Source organism: Falco cherrug, chromosome 3, assembly GCF_023634085.1.
Source record: "Falco cherrug isolate bFalChe1 chromosome 3, bFalChe1.pri, whole genome shotgun sequence".
NCBI classification, from domain to species: domain Eukaryota; kingdom Metazoa; phylum Chordata; class Aves; order Falconiformes; family Falconidae; genus Falco; species Falco cherrug.
The window spans coordinates 5,424,487-5,443,201 of NC_073699.1; the positions used below are offsets into that span (position 1 = coordinate 5,424,487).

The 18,715-nt window shown below is 39.9% G+C and overlaps 1 protein-coding gene across 5 annotated transcripts in view; it reads right to left on the reverse strand.

Moving 5' to 3' along the window:
• TRAPPC9 (trafficking protein particle complex subunit 9) overlaps window positions 1-18,715 on the reverse strand; it is a 508,568-nt gene that overhangs the window by 189,278 nt on the left and 300,575 nt on the right. The gene's annotated exons all lie outside the window — the stretch shown is intronic.

Genomic DNA, 18,715 nt, shown 5'->3' on the forward strand with positions numbered 1-18,715 from the left:
AAGCAGTTTTAGGAGTAATAAAGAGATCAAAAAACATACTCACCATATGCAGCTAATGTATGTAAAATACACCACATATAGTGAATGCAATCATACCATGCAGTTGCACACCAGTTAAGAAACAATGAGGAGAAAAAGCATACCAGAAAACACAAAACCAGCCTCAAGTGGCCTGAAAAACTGCAGGATGCTAATAACTTGCCACAACCCCCAGCTGCTTCTTCAGGAATATGGGTACCATCGACCTTAGGACCCAGAAGGGCAAGAGAAGGATGAGTGTAACAGCAAAGAAAGACTCTACTTATACATACAGAGAATACGTGTATAACAATTCAAACTACGCTATTATTATTTTTGAGGCTCATATGATTTAAATAAACTTTTTCAGCCACACCGGCAATAAATTCTTGACTTCATAAATAAGTCATAAGGTAAATATATAAAATAATTTATTTTTGTCCACAGGGCAGATTTGTTAGGTATCATTCCCTTGGAAATTCATGTATTCACCCAACTACAACTTCCTATTATGGAGAACTGGATCCAAGGTCAGGTCTCATCAGTCTCCAGGGAAGGAAAATGAAGTGAAAAATGTGAGTGCTCATGCCTCCATGGAGGAGTTTCCAAGCAGTCTCCAAATTCCCCTTTTCTATCCCTTCCTACCTTCCAAGACAGAAAGGAAATGCCTTAGAAGTAGATGAGTTGCTTCTCTTTTTACCCCTTTCCATACAGCAAGATACCAACTTTTCTAATGGAAATAAGAACTGATCATATTTTTTCCATAATTACAGAAATTCCCCGGAAAATTTTTGTTCAGAGTTTTCAAATAAAGAAGTCTTTTCAGGAAAAGCAGTTAACCTCTTCCCCTTGTCCATATATACACAGCTTCAGAGAAGATGCCACAACAGCCTGATCCAAGGTCTGAAGCATTCCTCCAAAATGACACGCTTCAACAGTTGTACAAAATTTCGGATAGAAGCACTATGTATATTAAAGAGACATTTCATTGTTGGAAACAACTCAGAGCTTTGTGCATCTGTGCAGAGCCAAAGTGAAACAAATAAATGGTGAGAATAAACCACCATATTAACCTCTTTTGATTTAACAAATAACCTTCTACTATTATTTCAAGAAAAGTCTCAACAGAAACAGACAATTACCATAGCTGAAAAGGCCACTGTGCTCCCTTAATGGCTGCAATGAAAACCACTGTTAGAAACTGTAACTTCATCACCCAGCTGTTTTTGTACCTTATTCTCCTTGGTGTGGCTTACTGCTCAGCACAGGTTTTCAACTCAGGACAAAACCATAAGAACGTTGTGGAAGGCTCTAAGATGCAGTAACAACTTCTGCAGCAATCTTTATTTCCCCCTAGTGACTGAAATTTCCTTCCTTTCCCTAATACCTTCATATGCCACACAAGGACAATTCAGAAAATTTAAACAGATGGCCCCGCATTTTATCATGAAGCAAAAAACATCTAAATGTGTGTAATCATTGTGAAAGATATCAAAAATGGACAGTATCATCTTATTGGCCCTTGGAGGTCCAGGAAGGATGTTTCCTGGAAGTTGACTTGTTAAAATACCCATTTAGGGTGAATACTTGATACGTTACATTTACTGCAGTGAAAATCAAAATAATTTTTATTTGTCTGAGACAAATATGCAAACCTAGTATTAATAATGTTATAATATGCAAACTCGTCTTGTTATCTAAAGGCAGTTAGCAGCACCAGAATTAGAAAGTATATTCTGATGAGCATTCTCTCTCAGGATTTCTCTCCAGCCACTGCGACAGTCCTTTGCTCTACAAGATGCCAAGTCATAAATAAGAAAGAAAATAAAACCAGTAAATGATACTTAAAATAGTATTAGAGACAGAGTAGAATATAATGCTTGCCAAGTGGGGGAAACAAATAAATCAATATTATTTAACACATTTCTAGATTGCCAACCACCAGAGCACATAGGAGCTTACAACAATAAAAATACAACTCCAATATAGTACCAACAATGAGCAGCAACAAAATCGATCAAAACCTAAGTGAAATGCATGAAGCTTTGGTTCTAGCCGAGAAAGCTCTCATCTTCCCTGAGCAAACGGCAAAAAAATGGGAGTGGGCTCTGGCCAGAAGACGGCGGTTACGGAAAATCTAAGGAAAGCAAGGTTACAGCCAAGTTTTTAGATCCATTGTTAATACTGAGGAGAAAAAATGTTATTAAGTGGAAGAAAAAAATAATTAAATGTACCGTATTTCAAAGTGATTCAAAGAGAACAAGAGATCTGTTTTATGCGAATACTCCATAGCATTATTTTTCAAAGTCCTCTCTGAATTCATCATGAGCCCCCACATTAAGAGCTAGAAATACATACGTGAGTCAGGGACAGTCATGAGAGATTTAGGAAGGTAAACCTAAAACACAGAATGGAAAAGCCTACTGCCATTGAAGATATTACTGTATCACCTCACTATGCCCAAGGACTTACTTGGAGCAATGAACATTTCCTAGGCTTACAATTGAAAGAAATTAACTAACTGAATTTTAAGTGAAGAGTTATTTTCTTCCAAGTGTTCATTCATTACAAAATGAGAAATAAGCAAAAAACCCCAACCAACCACTGGATGCTTTTCCATACAGCATGCTTTATCTGACTGGGGAATTATATTTTTTTTTCAGAGTAAACAGCTTTTTACACGTACACTTAGTATCCCCCATAACAAATACATGTCTACATTGGCGTGACTCTTAGCAGCTCTGAGCAAGTGAGAAAAAATGGGGGCAATCTTAACCTTCTGATTTAGATAAGGGCTGACCAGGTTTCCCCAGATATCTGTACTAAGAAATGATGTTCAGATGAACTCCAAGGACTTCTGATATTTTCCAGATAGTTGAAAGGCAAGTCTGAGCTACTGACTCCATTTGGCTGCGCAGATATCCAACCCACAGTGCGTGAGCACATCAGCTACACAGGCAGCAGTTCCAAAGCACCCGCTGAGCACACATAAATAACACCCAAATGTGTATGTTGATATTCCAATGAGTCCAGAGCACATCTGAGTCAACAAGCAATTGCTGCATAATGTACAAGGACATTTCTCTCAACAAAATTCTGGATAGGAATACGTAGACATGTGCTATACATCTGATATACATATTCCAGCTGTTTCCCATTTCCTGTGTTGCCAGAGGCTCTGCCGCTCTGTCTCTGGCAGTTACAGAAGTGAGAGAAAACGCAGGACAAACAGATCTACCAAAGGGCACAGATCCATACGGTACAGAAAACTAGGGGAGTGCACCAGCATCACCACAAAACAAACGCAAAGTACTGCAGGGGACTGTTACCTCCAGGAAGAATAAAGAGAGAGGCACGGGGGGAAGACTCACAGCCAGGGGAAGCTGCAAGTGGAGGTTCATAAACCAGAAAACTGAAACGCAGGCAAGAGGGGCCCTAATCCCATTTTACCTAGTCACAGCAGTGTTTTAATCAAATTTAAGCTCCTCAGCTCAGGATCTGTTTCACTGGATGAAATGTAATGCTTTCAGCCTTAAGCTAAATGAACCTGTGAAAATGATAAATTTTAATATTGGGCCTGGCAGCATGACACCACTCGTGGCAGCGTCGTCTTCTCGCAACTCAAAACTTGCCTTGGTAATGTACAGAAGCAGAACATCTAACTAGCCAAACGTCCAGCTGGCCTCAAGACTTTTCCAGTTAGGCAGTCTTTATTAATACAAAGGAACATACGAGCCAAATGCTTTTATTGCTTTACTAATCACCTTTACTGATATTTGCATGAAACCTGACTATTTTCTCAGTCCATCTGTTCCTGTTGCTCATTTATAATGTGAACTCTTAATTCTGCCTTGTTAGAACCAGCTCATACGGAGGGAATACTGTCAGCAAAAAGAAAGGATCATGATTTTTAATGGAGAATGGGAAGCAGAAGCCACTAGATTTGCTATTAATGTCATTTCTAATAATCCTTAAATAGAACTGCTTGTACATACAGACCTTTTCAGGATGTATTGACTGTATTAAAAAGTCAAATAAATGTTTTGTTAAACTAAAAAGCAAATCTTTTAAAGAAGGAGTAAAAATATTATCTCTTGTAACCTTTCTTGAATGCAACCAGAGAAATAAGTAATGATTTAAGGTGTTTAGAGGACACGAAGCTAGTTTTGCTACGTATGTATGCACTTCACAAGAGCCACACAGGCATTAGACAACTCCTCATCCGCGTACTTCAGATATAAAAACAGTAACCAGAACTCTTCACAGATACCGTTGTCTGCAGATTTACGATAGGGTGCCCTACTGATGCTATTTATAAACTGGGCACAAACAGAAGGTCCCATTCTTTTCGTGGCCAGATCCCAGCCATTTAAATAATATCAAAAGGTGTGACCTAAACTATACTGCAAAGTTTTTGCCAGCACATCTTTAAAAAATACCAATTAGTAACATGGCTAACCCAGTGTATACACAGCCCCTAGTCTCTACTGGCACAACCACCTGCTTTAGCTGATGAACTGCTGGTGTTAACAAGACCTCCAGGAAAGCTGTTATATAGGAAGCAGTACAGATGTTGGGTTTTGTTTGTCTGAATTGAAAACTGAGCATTGTGTAATGGTTTTTTTTTGAGTTGTATTACAGCTTAGGTGTACTCACATACTGAGTGCACTTCAAATGGGCACCGTGAGGCCAATGGTGATCAGCATACACATCCACAAAGTAACAAAAAAGGAGCGCAAGATCTGGATTTGCCTGAACTGCAATGACAAAGAGCACATGAGAAAGGAAACCTGAACGCCCTGACCACCTAGCTCAGACTATCTCACTTCAAGATGGTCAAAACAGCGCTGGCTGGAGAAACCAGAGTATCAGTTGCCCAGGTCTTATGCACCTCAATTAATCAAATTTCTGCCTCAATAGCAAGGTTGGAATTTGCTCTCTCTCGAAGCTGAATGGATAGTATTGTAACTCTGACTGTAGGGCACAGCAGGAAAAGCCTTCCCCTACGTGCAAAATCCATTGATAAAGAGGTTGCTTTTCCGTATGTTTGGTACCTTTTGTGGAAACATTTAATTATACTAGCCAAGAAAAGACAATTTTTGACAGGATAAACCACATCTCCTCTCACCATGTGAGTAGTTACCCTGTTAAACCTTTGTAATGTAGACTATTGGTAATGTGCCATATTGTGCCACAGTGAATGTAAGATTTAAGCTTGCTTCACACATCTTTATCCGTATGCCCAATTTTAATTTTGAAATAAAGAAATATATATGAGAAGGACCTGAAAATTCCCTGGGCTAACATAAGGCCTATTCAGGACTCTATTAAATAAATTGTAGTTCATTTTTCACTGGGAAAATAAAATGCTATGTGTCAGACATTCACTACTTCATGGGTAACTTTCATATATTTCCAATGTGAAACTTGTTTCAATTTGCGAAGATAAATGCCTTGATTTTTCTTCTTTGCTTAGTAACAGCATGCAGGGTAATACAAGCTGGGAAAGTTGGCATTTTTCTTTGAGCAAATTCTACTCAGCAGGATCCAAATCCTTAACTGGAGAAAATCAGCATAATTTCTTGAATATTAGATGCTCAAGAAACGCTCAGTCTCACCTTTCTGAGAAATTCTGAAAAATTACTTTTTTTTATTAACAAGTTAGCCTGCAGAAAGTTAAAATTTGATTAGGATAATCAATATTGCTTGTAAATTGTGATATATAATACCAAAGTAGCTCTTTCCTAGAAAACTGAGAATGGAATGAATGAACACGGCACAGCCGCAATGCAGTGCTTCTTCCAACAGCGAGACCTGCAAACTTACCAGTTCTCTAAATAGCAGCTGTGATTTCTTTTTCTAATTACAATTCACTCTCTCTCCCCTCCTCCAACCCCAAACTAATTTTAACATAGCTTCTTGTTAATTAACTACGTTAATTGGTAATGCTTCTTGGCAAATTTAGCAGGTTTCTGCAAGCACTGGCTCTAGTATCTGTGTAAATGCATAGTCATCCTGATAAAATTCATGAGAAGTCCCTCCCTCCACTCTACATACTTCTCCTCATTCAAAAATCTGTCTCCCTCTCTTACCTAAGGTCTGGCTGTGAAGTCCCAGAAAATTCAGAGAAGACCACTGCTGAATACACTATAACCCAGAAATCAAGTAAGAACATCCTCTGCTATAAAGCTCTGTTCCTCAGGATACTTTCTTAAGAGGGTCTTTGGATATGTCATAGTTGCCAATTTCTGAACTTATTAGGAAAAAAAATAACATGCAAGTGCAAACTAATTTCATCCAGCCCTGCAAATACATTATTAAATGCTGAATCTTCTTCAAGGTTTGGAATTTAATGAATTAAGGAGTCCACGTTATCTGTAATGGCATGGAGCACTGTTATGTGCAGCTGAATTCAGCCACAACCATTATTGAGTCGATGGAAACCACTGGGATTTAGCTTCATTGAAAACCGTTTATTTATTTAAGTATGCAAATATTGGTTTATCCACGCACTGAGCTAACTATAGATTTCAAAATGTTGGCTTTAACTATTTTAAATTATTTTCTGAACACTTACCAACCTGTACATTACAGGAACACAACCAAACTATGTCATGACAGTGATGTTTTTACCAAGATCTAAGAGAAGGGAATCTTGCATCACCTCCCCTTTGATTAGCCAGCATCTCCTATCCCAAGACCCCAACACCTCACACTGAGAAAGTGCTACGGACGTCCTTTGCAAACAAATGCATAGACTGTATTGGAAATACTTCCAGTATGTTACTGCACAACTCAATATCCAGATTTTTTGAATTGAACAAAGGTAAAGAAACTACAGTAGCATCCCCTCCACTCTTGTCTTACCCTCCCTCCTCTTTTATGCTGTACGCAACCTGGACCTGGAGCAAGACAAAGGGGTTTTAGGAAGCTACTTTCTAGAAAAGGTGCATGCTTTCCTGCAATACTGTTCACTGCAGGAATGATTCTGCAGTATGTAGAAATTAGTAACCTCTTCCAGAAGTTTGGCAAGCACTCCAAGCTGTGATTTCAATTTGTGATAATAGGTATATCCAGTATGAACCATGCCCGCTTGCCTCACTGTTGCTGTTCTCGGTACAAGAATACTTCCAGTGTATTCTGCAATGAGGTTTGTTAACTGTAGCTCTGCAACAAGACTGGTGAGAAAAAAAGAGAGGACTTGAAAGCATTTGAAAGTCATTCTAGAATAAATCTGCAGCCCCATAATACTGCGCTGGGTTCTGAGAAACAAGAGCTGCCAACTCAGCTAACAGTAACTGAGTAAACAGTAGAGTGAAACTGCTGGAAAATAACTGCTAATAGGACCAGGAAGAAAAATGCCAACTGCATTTTTAACAGGAATCACATCGACAACACCATGTCTGCTTGACCTGTAGCATAACAAATAGTTCACAAGTCTTACAAGTAATGAATAGCTCTAAAAGCTGTAAATTTTTCAGTCCTTCATTACGAAGTGACAACCGTTGCCATGCCAGAAAGGTGTCATCTCTAATCTGTCTCTGCACCTCTCTAATAAGACACATCTTGATTTTAATGTATGTCTAAAAAAAACCCCATGTTTGCACTCTCTTTCTATTCATTTTTTTAAAAGAGTTTTAATGATTTTGTGTACTGTTTAAATTTTTCTTCGTGGACTTCAGAAGTAGTACTGAAGCTTCTTCCCCTCTTTTCCAGCATGGACTCTTCTTCCAAAAGCTCTTCAGAGCTGCAAGATTTTAGCTTCCAGAAGAGAAAGGACTGAAGTAGTATCAATACAAGAGGAAGAAACAACTGGGGAATAAACCCCACCCCGATTCAAGATTATTTTCAGCAAAATCTTCTGCGTGGCTCATCAGTCCGAAAGTCCTGCCAAGCTTAATCACTCTTGTTAGGATCCTAACCTACAGCACTGGGAAGAGTAGCCAAATACATCAGCAAACCAAAATTGTCAGTGAAAGTAACAAGTACACAGAAGAAGCTAACAGAATGTATCCTCAATGCAAACACAAATAGCAGTTGTGATTTCCCAGAAGTGGGTCACAACAGCATGTGATTCCTACCAAACTTCCCCAACAATTTCAATGTACCGCCATTAAATATGCGCCATTTTGTATTACAGAAAAGCTCTCTAACTTTTGGTATGACGCTATATTAACTTAATAAATTTCAAAATACGTCTTTCCAGACTCGAGTTCCTCTGAGCCAAAATTCCAAGAAATGTTTAAGTCTTCAAAATTAAGGTGGACGTTTCTCTAATGAATAGTCATACAAAACGATTTTTGCATAAACAGTATTTTATGCATTCAGGTTTTGTTATTTTTGCTTTTAGCTACTTCTGAGAAGACATGCAGTCAATCCCTAACACTAATAAGCACAGCCTCCAGGGGGTTCCACTTAAATCTTTCTAGCATGAAAAGTAGACAGTGAAAAAAAAGCTAAACTTCACACATTCAGCGAGATTCCTTGAATTTAACTATACATGGTTAAGTATCTGCCATACAATACTGCATCTTAGCTTGCAAAAACCATGTTGAGTTACTGCTACCCTGCACCTGATCTACTTGCAGGAATACCATGACAACTTGTATTCAATGAATTTGTACTGTGGCTAGGAAGGAGCAGCAAAGGGACCAGCAAAGCCTCTGACTCCAGCTCTGTAGCAAGCCTGGGTGCTAATTCATTGGATAGCCTGTATGGAAACTGGACCTTCTTTCCCTGTCATTGTTACTCATCAAAGCTTGACAGTAATAAATGCAAAGAAACCTACAATACTACAAACACCCGTGGTTCTGAACAGTATGCTCAACCACAGATTTGTAGTCAGCTCTGCCTGATAACAGAGAAATGATCTGCATAATTTTATTATTTTTTTTTAAAATCCAAGAGGTGTTTACTCTTTAAGTGCTAGAATTACACAGCAGTCACACTTAAAAAGCACCAGTGTTCAAGGGAGGGCACCCTGCCTGCCATCATTTCTGTGGGTACTTTCCTCAGATTGACAGAATTGGGCTTTTTCTTGGTGGGGGGGTGCGGGGGGATCAGCAACCTAAATATGTTGATGCATCTGGTAAACAGCTTACACAATGGCCATTAAAACTACTGCTGGAATACTACTAAAACATGTTTCAATACAGCCTTTTGATACGTAATGTTTTCTGGAGTTCTACTCTGCCATGGTAACATACACCATCATACAATTTAAGGAAATACAGTAAAGGATAATAAATATAGCAGCCTTGATCAGACAAAGTTTTGGCTTTGAAAAAAAGGATCATAAAACTGAAATATATCAACATTACTGCATTCTGATGGCCAGACTAGGGCCATAGAGCAAACCAACAAAGGGAAATTGCATTTATATGCATCTAAATATGGGGAATAGCAGATGATCGATAATTATTTCCTTGCTATTTTTCTGTCTAAAGATTCATAACACAGTAAAGGCTGCAGCAAAATATTATTGCGCAGCTTCATAAACTTTCCTCAAAAAAAAGAAAACAACGTGGCATCTTGCGTGTATAAGCAATACCTCAAGGCTGATGGTGATTCACCCTTAAATCCGCATTTAGCCCACAAAAGAGGGCGTACAGGCCCGGCCATATGAACCTCACAACCTGCGGACGCAATGAACTCTGTCCTAAGCAAGACAAAGCACGGAGAAGATGACAGGAGGTTACTTCAACACCTACTCAAGTCCCTGCTCTTTCTTGGTGGTAACATGATGGTGCTGAGAGCAACGTGCAGAAGACCAAAGAGAAGACCATCAAATTCTTTACATACAGATCACTGAAAAGCTTATAGAAGAGAAAGATGTTTGGCTATTGCAGGAAAAACGCTGTAAGTTTGCTAAAAATATTGCTCGCTTACCAGGTTTCCACATCAGGGAAACACACAGGGGACCGGTGCAGCATGAACGATTAACACATGATCTGGAAAATGATTGACTAGCATAGGGATGAATTTTGCTGACAATATAAAATTGTTCAGAATAATAAAAATTAAAGGCTTACTGTGAAAAATAGTAGCATTGCATAAACCTCCTAAGTTATGGGGTGATAAAATGGCAGCTGAAATGCGAAAGAAAGCAGATAGGTCTGCAGTCTGTAGTGGATTTGCATGGCAAAAGTTTTGGTAGCTGGGGTGGTACAGGGGTGGCTTCTGTGAGAAGGTGCCGAAGCTTCCCCCGTGTCCGACGGAGCCGACGCAGCCGGCTGCAGGACGGCCCCGCCGGCGGCCCAGGCCGAGCCCATCAGCGCCGGCGGCAGCGCCTCTGAGAGAACGTATTGAAGAAGCGGGAACAACCCGCACAGCAACTTGCAGCGGGAGAGGAGCGAGCTGTGTGGGAGCCGCGGCCCTGCAGCCCCCGGGCAGCGCCGGAGGGGCCGGAGCCGCTCCCGGCCCGGAGCAGAGATTCCCCCCCAGCCCGCGGCGCCCCCGGCCCGCGGAGCCCCCGGGGGAGCAGCTCCCCCCCCGCAGCCCGGGCAGGGCCCCCCCCGGGGCAGGGGGTGCCCGCAGGGGGCTGTGACCCGCGGGCAGCGGCGCCGGGGCAGCTCCGGGCAGGGCCTGTGGCCCCGCGGGGAGGAGCCCGGGCTGGGGCCGGGCTGGGGCAGGGCCTGTGCCCCCGGGGGCGGGGGGGGCTGGGGCCGGCTGGGCCGGGGGGGCTGCGCCCGCGGGGGGGACACGCTGCGGCAGGGGGGGAAGGGCTGCGGCGGGGGGAAGGGCTCCCGCTGGAGCAGGGCAGGGAGGGCTGTCTCCCGCGGGAGGGACCCCGGGCTGGGCAGGGCAGGGGGTGAGGAGCCCCCCCTGAGGGGCAGGAGCGGCGGGGGCAGCGTGTGAGGGACTGGCCCAGCCCGGCGCCATTCAGGTGAGGACATAAAAAATTCAGGAGGGAAGAGGGGAGGGGTGGGGGTAAAGTGTTTTCAAGATTTAGTTTTTATTTCTCGTTATCCTACTCGGAATGGTAATAGATTAAGTTAATTTTTTTTTCCCAAGTCAGGTCTGGTTTGCCTGTGACAGTAATTGGTGAGTGATTTCTCCCCGTCCTTGTCTCAACCCGTGAGGCTTTCATTGTATTTTCCCTCCCCGGCCCAGCTCAGCAGGGGAATGATAGAGCTGTTTTGGTGGGGACCTGGTGTCCAGACAGGGTCAACCCTGCACAATAAACCAACTAAGTGATGGGGTGATAAAATGGCAGGTAAAATTCCAAGGCAGGCAGACAGGTCTGAGGTGTAATGCAAGCACCGACAGCTTCTTTAGCCAGTCATTAACCACTCCAGAAAGAGATCTTGGCTATGCGGTAGACAGCTCTCTGAGAGCTGTAAGAAATACAAATGCTTAGTAGACAACACAGAAAACAGCATGTAAGGCATTAATAAAGAATGGGATTGAAAGTGAGAGAGAAAACACTAGCATGCTATTGTACAGAAATCCACGGTGTGCCCCTAACTCAAGCACTGCAGGCAAAGCAATCTCAAAGACAGCAGAACAAAAAAAAATCAGAATGACCCAAAAAAGGTGAACCATGGCACTTTTAACATGAGGAAAAACCTAGTATTTTGATTCTACAGCTGATAAAAGTAGGGTCCAATACAGATGTATAAAATCACTAATTATAAAGATGACCAGCAACTCTTTCACAGCTCCACATGACACAACAGGGACACAAACGAAGTTATCGTGTGACAAAGATAAAGCAAACCCTAGAAAATACACTTCAGACAGTGCTGCTGAACTATGGGACTTCACCACCACAGGATACCATAGGGCCCAAGAGTACAGAAGCTCAAAAAGAGATTAGGCTAATCGGTGTAGCATAACACCAGTACCAGCTATTAAGTTCATTGTAGCTGCAGATAAGAAAGTCCTGAACCTGCTTGTTCCCAGAAGCTGGGAATGTAAATCTTGGACATGTATATATCACCTTGGATTGCCCCTGCTCCTTAAACTCCCTTCTGAGCCACCAGCCACTGGCTGGGATTAGAAAAAAAACTCGTGGGGCAAATAAATCAGTGTCCTCTGCCTGCATGGCTGCTCCCATCACTTATCTGGGCCGGTGAACAAATGTCTGCTGAAGAGCCCAACTGCTCAGAAGGTGAACTAGAGTGTCCCAAGGGGAACACAATTTAACTAGAAAATTGAAAGGACACATCACACAACCCCCCACCACACAACCCCCCACTCTTCTCCTCCCTCTTTTCGCCTGCAAAAGAGACTCTGGGTTTTCATTTACTAAGTAGTTCCTGCTCAGTTCCTCCTAGTTTAAGTACTCAAGTGCTGTGTGATCCTTTTACTCTCCTATTCAATTTCTGAACTTCAGATATCAGAGATACGTCTTCCTGCTCCTGCAGAGCTTCAAGACGGTCACTTCTTTCCCCACAGAGTATTTAAGGGCAGAAATATAGTTTATGATACCAAATTGTCTAATGCTTACAATTTGTTTCTGGGTAAGGTGGATCATTTTTCTATGCAATATTAAAGGCAAAATATAACAAATAGTAAGGGCTGAATAAATAATCTCCTCTCCCAATTTAAGATCTACAGCATTTTACACCAATGTAATTTCACCTGAAAGGAAAATCTAAGTGGTCATTCATCACTGGGTAGAAATGCTGTTACGAGTCTCCTGCTGTAACAGCTGAAGCCTGTGAGAGACCATCACTGTTCTCAACAAGTCAAAATTGCCTTTTTTTTTTTTTTTTTTAAGTACTGATACAAAATTCTGGTGCTTTGTCTTTTCCAGTGTGACAACTTCCAAGAAAATTTTAAACCTGTGATACATATTTAATAACATGGATACCTTACACATCATTAACTTCTGTTGACATTTTATCTTTTCCCCTCTGTTCCTTTAATAATATTTTAATTACAGAGGCTGATTTTAAAAGTATCATTTTTCAAATCTTAAGAGTACTGCTAATGCTTAACAGGTCTGCAAACACTCTTCTAAAGAAGACTTTGAGTTTTGTTTCTACTGTTGCAGTTGAGCTTAGACCCAAAGAATTTGTAGGCATTTTGTAGGCAACTACTTCAGATGACAATTAGAAGACGGCTAATTGGAGACTGCTCAAGTTCCCCTTTTTTCATTTTCTTTTCTTTTTGTAATCAATGTCTAAATTTAGGAACTTAAAACCAGAAGAGTATTAGAGAGAATGGTATATGTATAAATAAAACAAGCGAAGTGCTTCCCTTTTTAATAAAGGCCTTTAAAATGCACCGTTATAACCATGTCTACAGTTTTGTCAGCATCATAATGGAAATACAACTTCTGAGGGGACCTGAATGTCACAAGGAAAGCAGGCATTGGCCTGGCTAGAGGAGAAATAAAGACAAGAGCAGATTGCTATTCAGGGAAAAAAGGCAAGAAGGTTGAAATAACAAAGGTGATGGACACTTCCTAAAAAGCTAGAAACAGAGGGACTATGAAAAAAATCAAAGTATATGTAAAATAATCTGTTTCGAACTACAACAGCAGGAAAACTTTTTAAAGCCAAAAAAATATAAATTATAAGGCAGTAAAATGAAAAGCAAGAACCTCAGACATGCATAAAGCCTCTCATCTGATGATTCAAGCTGACATTGAAAGTCCAAGTCCTCTATGAAAGAATTCCAGTAAGTGTTTAAAAGAGTGAAATTTGAAATATTTCCACCTAGTAACATAGAAAACTTATTTCTATTCATTAAATTTACACTATCATTCAACACATCCACTACCAGTTTATTTATATGGTAAGAAAAAGGTCAACCAATTATAACATGGATAAGAAAAAGACCTTTTTGACGTGTACGTTATCCATTACTACCACAATTCTGAGTATAGTTTCCAACTTGAACGGTTCCTTGTTTCAACACTGTTCATCACACAATTTCAGAGTTCACTTTATCAGCAGTCTTTAATAAGAGAACATCAATCAAGATGCAAACTTCATTGCAACCACTAATAATTATGTATTGAAGGACTAGAGAAAGAGGCACTTAGGTATACTAGACGAGAGGAAGGTAATGTCTCTCAGAAGGCTTAAAAAGCACCTAAAAGTCTATAAAAAATTTATGACTTTAAAAGTTTTTATATGAGCAAAAGATTTTAAACTACAAGCCTTAAAGTTTTATGCATGCCTTTGATGGCAGAAGGTTAAATGTAGTTGCAAACTCTCATGGTTTTATGCTCTCTGAAATGCAAAACAGCAAGCTATGTAGAGACTGCTCTGAAGAATTACTACCAAACATGTCTACATCCTGACAAAAAAGGAGGCGGCCTCATATACGTGATTATCATCAGTAATGAGCCGGAAAGAAAAGAGGAAAAAAACCAAAACCTACCAACAAAACAGGCTGTCAAATCAGCTGCGGTTTTATCTCACTGCATATTCTGAGTTAGCATAAGGACCAAGTCAGTCCTTATGAAGAAAAGCCCTGATGTAGAAGAAAAGGCTGATTGATTGATTGATTGATTGATTGATTGATTGGCAATTACGCCATTCAGAAAAGAACTGTTCGTAAGTAATGTCCATGCCACTTGGAAAATGTTGAAGTGCAAATTCTCCATTTAAAAACAGCCATAAAGAGGCATGTTTCAGAAGTCCAATTTTACCTCAAGACAGACTGTACACAGAGACATTTTAAACACTCAGGCAGAGAGCAGAGCTTTCCACAGCAACCAAATTGTGCCTATTAATGAAAAAAATCCTCAAAATCCCAAACATTATTTGAAAAGCACTGTAGTTTTCAGAACAATCAAGCTATAGTTTATAGCATTTTAGAGTCACTTCTGAATTTCATAAATGACAATTTCAGAGAAAAACATGGCATTGTCAGCATAGTTCAGAGCAGCTCCAACATTGTTATAAGCAAGTTTTACACATGTTTTCTGTACAGTACTTTTCAACAGCGTAACACTGTAATAATCTTAAATGTCAGTTAAGAAAAAATACTGAAGACATCTTATTGCCTAAATCCAGGAAACATCATTCAATACATAAGATGATGGCTAGGCCATCTTAACATCTGTCATCAATGGTGAAACCCTTGTTGTCACTCACCCAAAAATCCAATTCTTGCCAACTAAAGTAAAACCAGAATTTAATCTCTAAGTAGATCAAACCACACCATGGGATGGATTGCATGTTCTAGAACACAGAATCATTCAGTACCTGAGGAAGCACTTAGAAATACCCTGTCCAACAATCGAAAAGAAGTTAAAATTGTTTCAAGAAAATAATTCTCATTTTTTATTTTTATGAAGGGTGGTGGACTGAAAGCTCAGCAGAGTGTTAGTTGCTGCATTTTTGCAAAGATAATTTAAAAAAGGACCAGCAGGATAAAGTTTCCCTTTGTCACTGCTACAGTAGAGTGTCTCCCAGGAGTACAAACGTTCAGTAATTAAGAGGGTCTAATCAGCTCCCAGGGCCCACCTCACCATTTCATTTTCTTAGGACTGCCAATAAAGATGCCAATTAGAGCTAAATATAACAGAACAAGATACGCTCTTGTGAAGTACAAAGAAAGATCATAGCTGATTTCAAATTGGTCATCAAATAGCTAATAAATTGTAAAGGGCTTTCATCCCTTTGATTTTGAATACAAAAGAGTAAACTGCTTAAAAAAGCTCTCAGAGCAGTTCTAACACAACTTAGCCAACTCTGCAAAGTTTGGAAATGGGATAAGTACATCATTTATTCAAAGAAGAGAATAATATTTTAGAAGACATGTATGCTAAATTTCTTAATTCTCTCCAGAATATCAATAGCGGAATTGCTAGCCCATACCATCCTGAATGAAATTGTGGAAATTTAAATGAGATGATAACCACAGCATTTCACTTTGTCTTCTCCTATCAGCCTGGTCTGTTCTGAAGCACCAAAAAAATAATAATAAAAAACCCCTCACATCTTACCTGCTCTACTTACTGCCCAAAGAAATCTGGCTTAACACACTGGGCAATTAAATATTGAAAATAAAAGGTACTGACACTATTAGAACTTCATCCCCCCAGCCGAGTAGCTCTACAAGTAATGTGCAGAGCCTGCAATTTTGCTTTTACAGAAGGAAGTTGTATACCCCTTAGAGGCTGCCATAGCACAGCTGCTAATTTTGAACACCTCTCTTACAACTGGATCAGTAAACTCCACATGGGGCTGAATAAATAAGGTAGGTGGTGGATTTTAAAAGGCAAGTGAAACAAAAATAGAAGGATCTTTTTATAGTAAGAAAAGCCTGGGGGAGATCTCACCACCTCTTTTCCCTGCTGAAAAATGCTATTTGCTTTTTAATTAAAGCTTTCTCTGTTTCTTTTTGCGGCCCAATTTTCTCTGAGCACCAGCACGTCTGTGGAGATGAAAAATGCAGAGAGTAATGAATTTTAGATTGGGAAGAAGTCAGCTCTAGAAATAAAAAAGGCTTCAACATGTAGCCAAGATTTGAAGGTGAAGTGATTTAATGGCTGACTCGACTCATTATAATTATCATTATTCATGTTGTGGTGCCACCCAGAGGCTCTCTGTTAGGCACCGTACTAATAATATACTTTCAACAATAAATCTGTTTGCAAAACTATGCAAGGATTTAAGAGACCAGGCAGAATTTAAGCAAGAGGAAGAGCAGATGCATGGCAAGAAAATGGGAAATGAAGCTTCAGTAGACTAGAACTGAACTAGAACTAGAACTAACCAACATGTTAGTCATATGGCTTTGTTTGTTGAAATAAACTAAATCCTTCTAGGGAAAATAATCTGGCATAGGTCATTATCACAGGGAGCAAGGGAGAGAAGGCACCAAGAGTGACGCAGCCCTCAAATATTGCAGCAAGGCACCCACAACAGCATGGAATGAACCCATCTCTTTACTCCTGTGTTGGGGACCTTAACATTTAAACAGGTATGGCAGAAGAAGCATAGAAAGAAGGAAATACGGTATATACCTGCAAGTTGAAGAGAAGTGGGAAGTTCAAGGATGAGTAGGTGGGAGCAAGAGGCAAAAAAAACCCCAAAAGGCAAGGGCATGATAAAAGGCACTTGGAGCAAGTGAGGTTGCTGTACAGCAAATGCAAAAGGCTGGTATTAAACGGCCATTCAGGGATGTGGGTAGTTTATAACAACTCAAAACAAAAGAAAGATGTATGATAAAACTGGTGTAATGGAACAGCAAAAGGCAATTTGGTGCTTCAAGTCAAAATCTTTAGGCTTTTAATTTCTTTTAGATTATTCCTTGCCAAGTGACTATGCTAGGCTTTCTCCGTAGCAAATTTAGCAAAACTCTTTGCTGACAGCTGCCAATAACCCTTCTTACCCAAGAAAATCCACTTTTTACATAACCCTCTAAATTAATCATTAAAGAAAATTACATACAAATTCTGATCAGACATACCCAAACAAGATACATGCATCAGAGCAGCAGGATGGGGCATAGCTCAAAAATGTGCATAGAGGAGGGGGAGGTGTCAAGTTATTGTCAGCAAGAAGTGGTTTTTATGATGTCTGAAATTTTCCGGGTCATATCTTGTACTATGTCAATCACAGAGCTCATGTAAACTTCTCACCAAGACTTAGCTGTGATACAACTGACACGCAACTCAATTTTGTTAAATTGACAGAAATCTGACCTTAATTACAACAAAAAAGCCAGTAACTTGTTATGATGCTCTAGCTATGTCCTTGGGAACTCTGCAAGGCTTACTTATGTTTACTGGTTATCCTTGAACTCTCTTCAAAGGATATTCATATCTGTGATGTAAACAACAAGAATTAAGTTGTTTTAACTTTTGTGGTAATCAGATCCAACCGAAGGAAACAATACTTAACACTAAAATAATTCTAATTATTACACCAAAAAGCATGCTATTTCACAAGTACCTTGGGGCTAAGTTGTAGGACAGTAATATATTTGCCATGAGAACCTAAATTCAGCAGTAGTTATATTTTCTGCTTATTTTCCTTTTAATTTATCACTGCTCATCATTCACAAGTTTTTTTTTCAGGCCGTATTTGTGCAATCAGAAAGCTATCAAGTACCAAAAATCTTTAAGAGAACATATAACCAGACTATCCTCTATGTTTATTGAAGACACACATCCATCTATTCTCAATGGCACAGCGCTACCGGTTAAATAAAACATAACTGCAGTCAGTAATTCCCAGTCAGCCCTGTAAGGATACAAGGTCAATTATTTCATCCTTGTAAATTAAAAGCTGGAAGCAGCATACCAAATAACTAAAAGCCTAACAACAGACAGGCTGTTTTCATTACACTTCGTATCAATAACAGTTGTCAAAATGAAAAGAACTGAATTCAAGCTTCATTTGCTTCCTACAGCCCATTAGTAAATTTGTAAGTTTCTGTTTTGATAGGCAAGGGAAGCCTTTATAGTCTCATAAATGTAAAAATAAAAAGATCTAATTTATTCACTCATCAACAATGGAGGATACAGCTTGACAAGTTTATATGCCTGAACACACACCCACCAATTAAAATGGTGAGGATGGATGATCACATAAATTTCTGGTATGGCAACCTTGTGAGATTGTCACGAAAATTAGAAGATCTCGATCCTCAAGAAGACATCTGCTCCATCTCCCTTTCCCACAAGAGGATCTTGTTACACCTAATCATTCACGAGACATTTCTGTCTAGTCGGATCTCAGAGGTTTCCACGGTAAAGCCACTATGGCCTCCCAAGACAATCTCT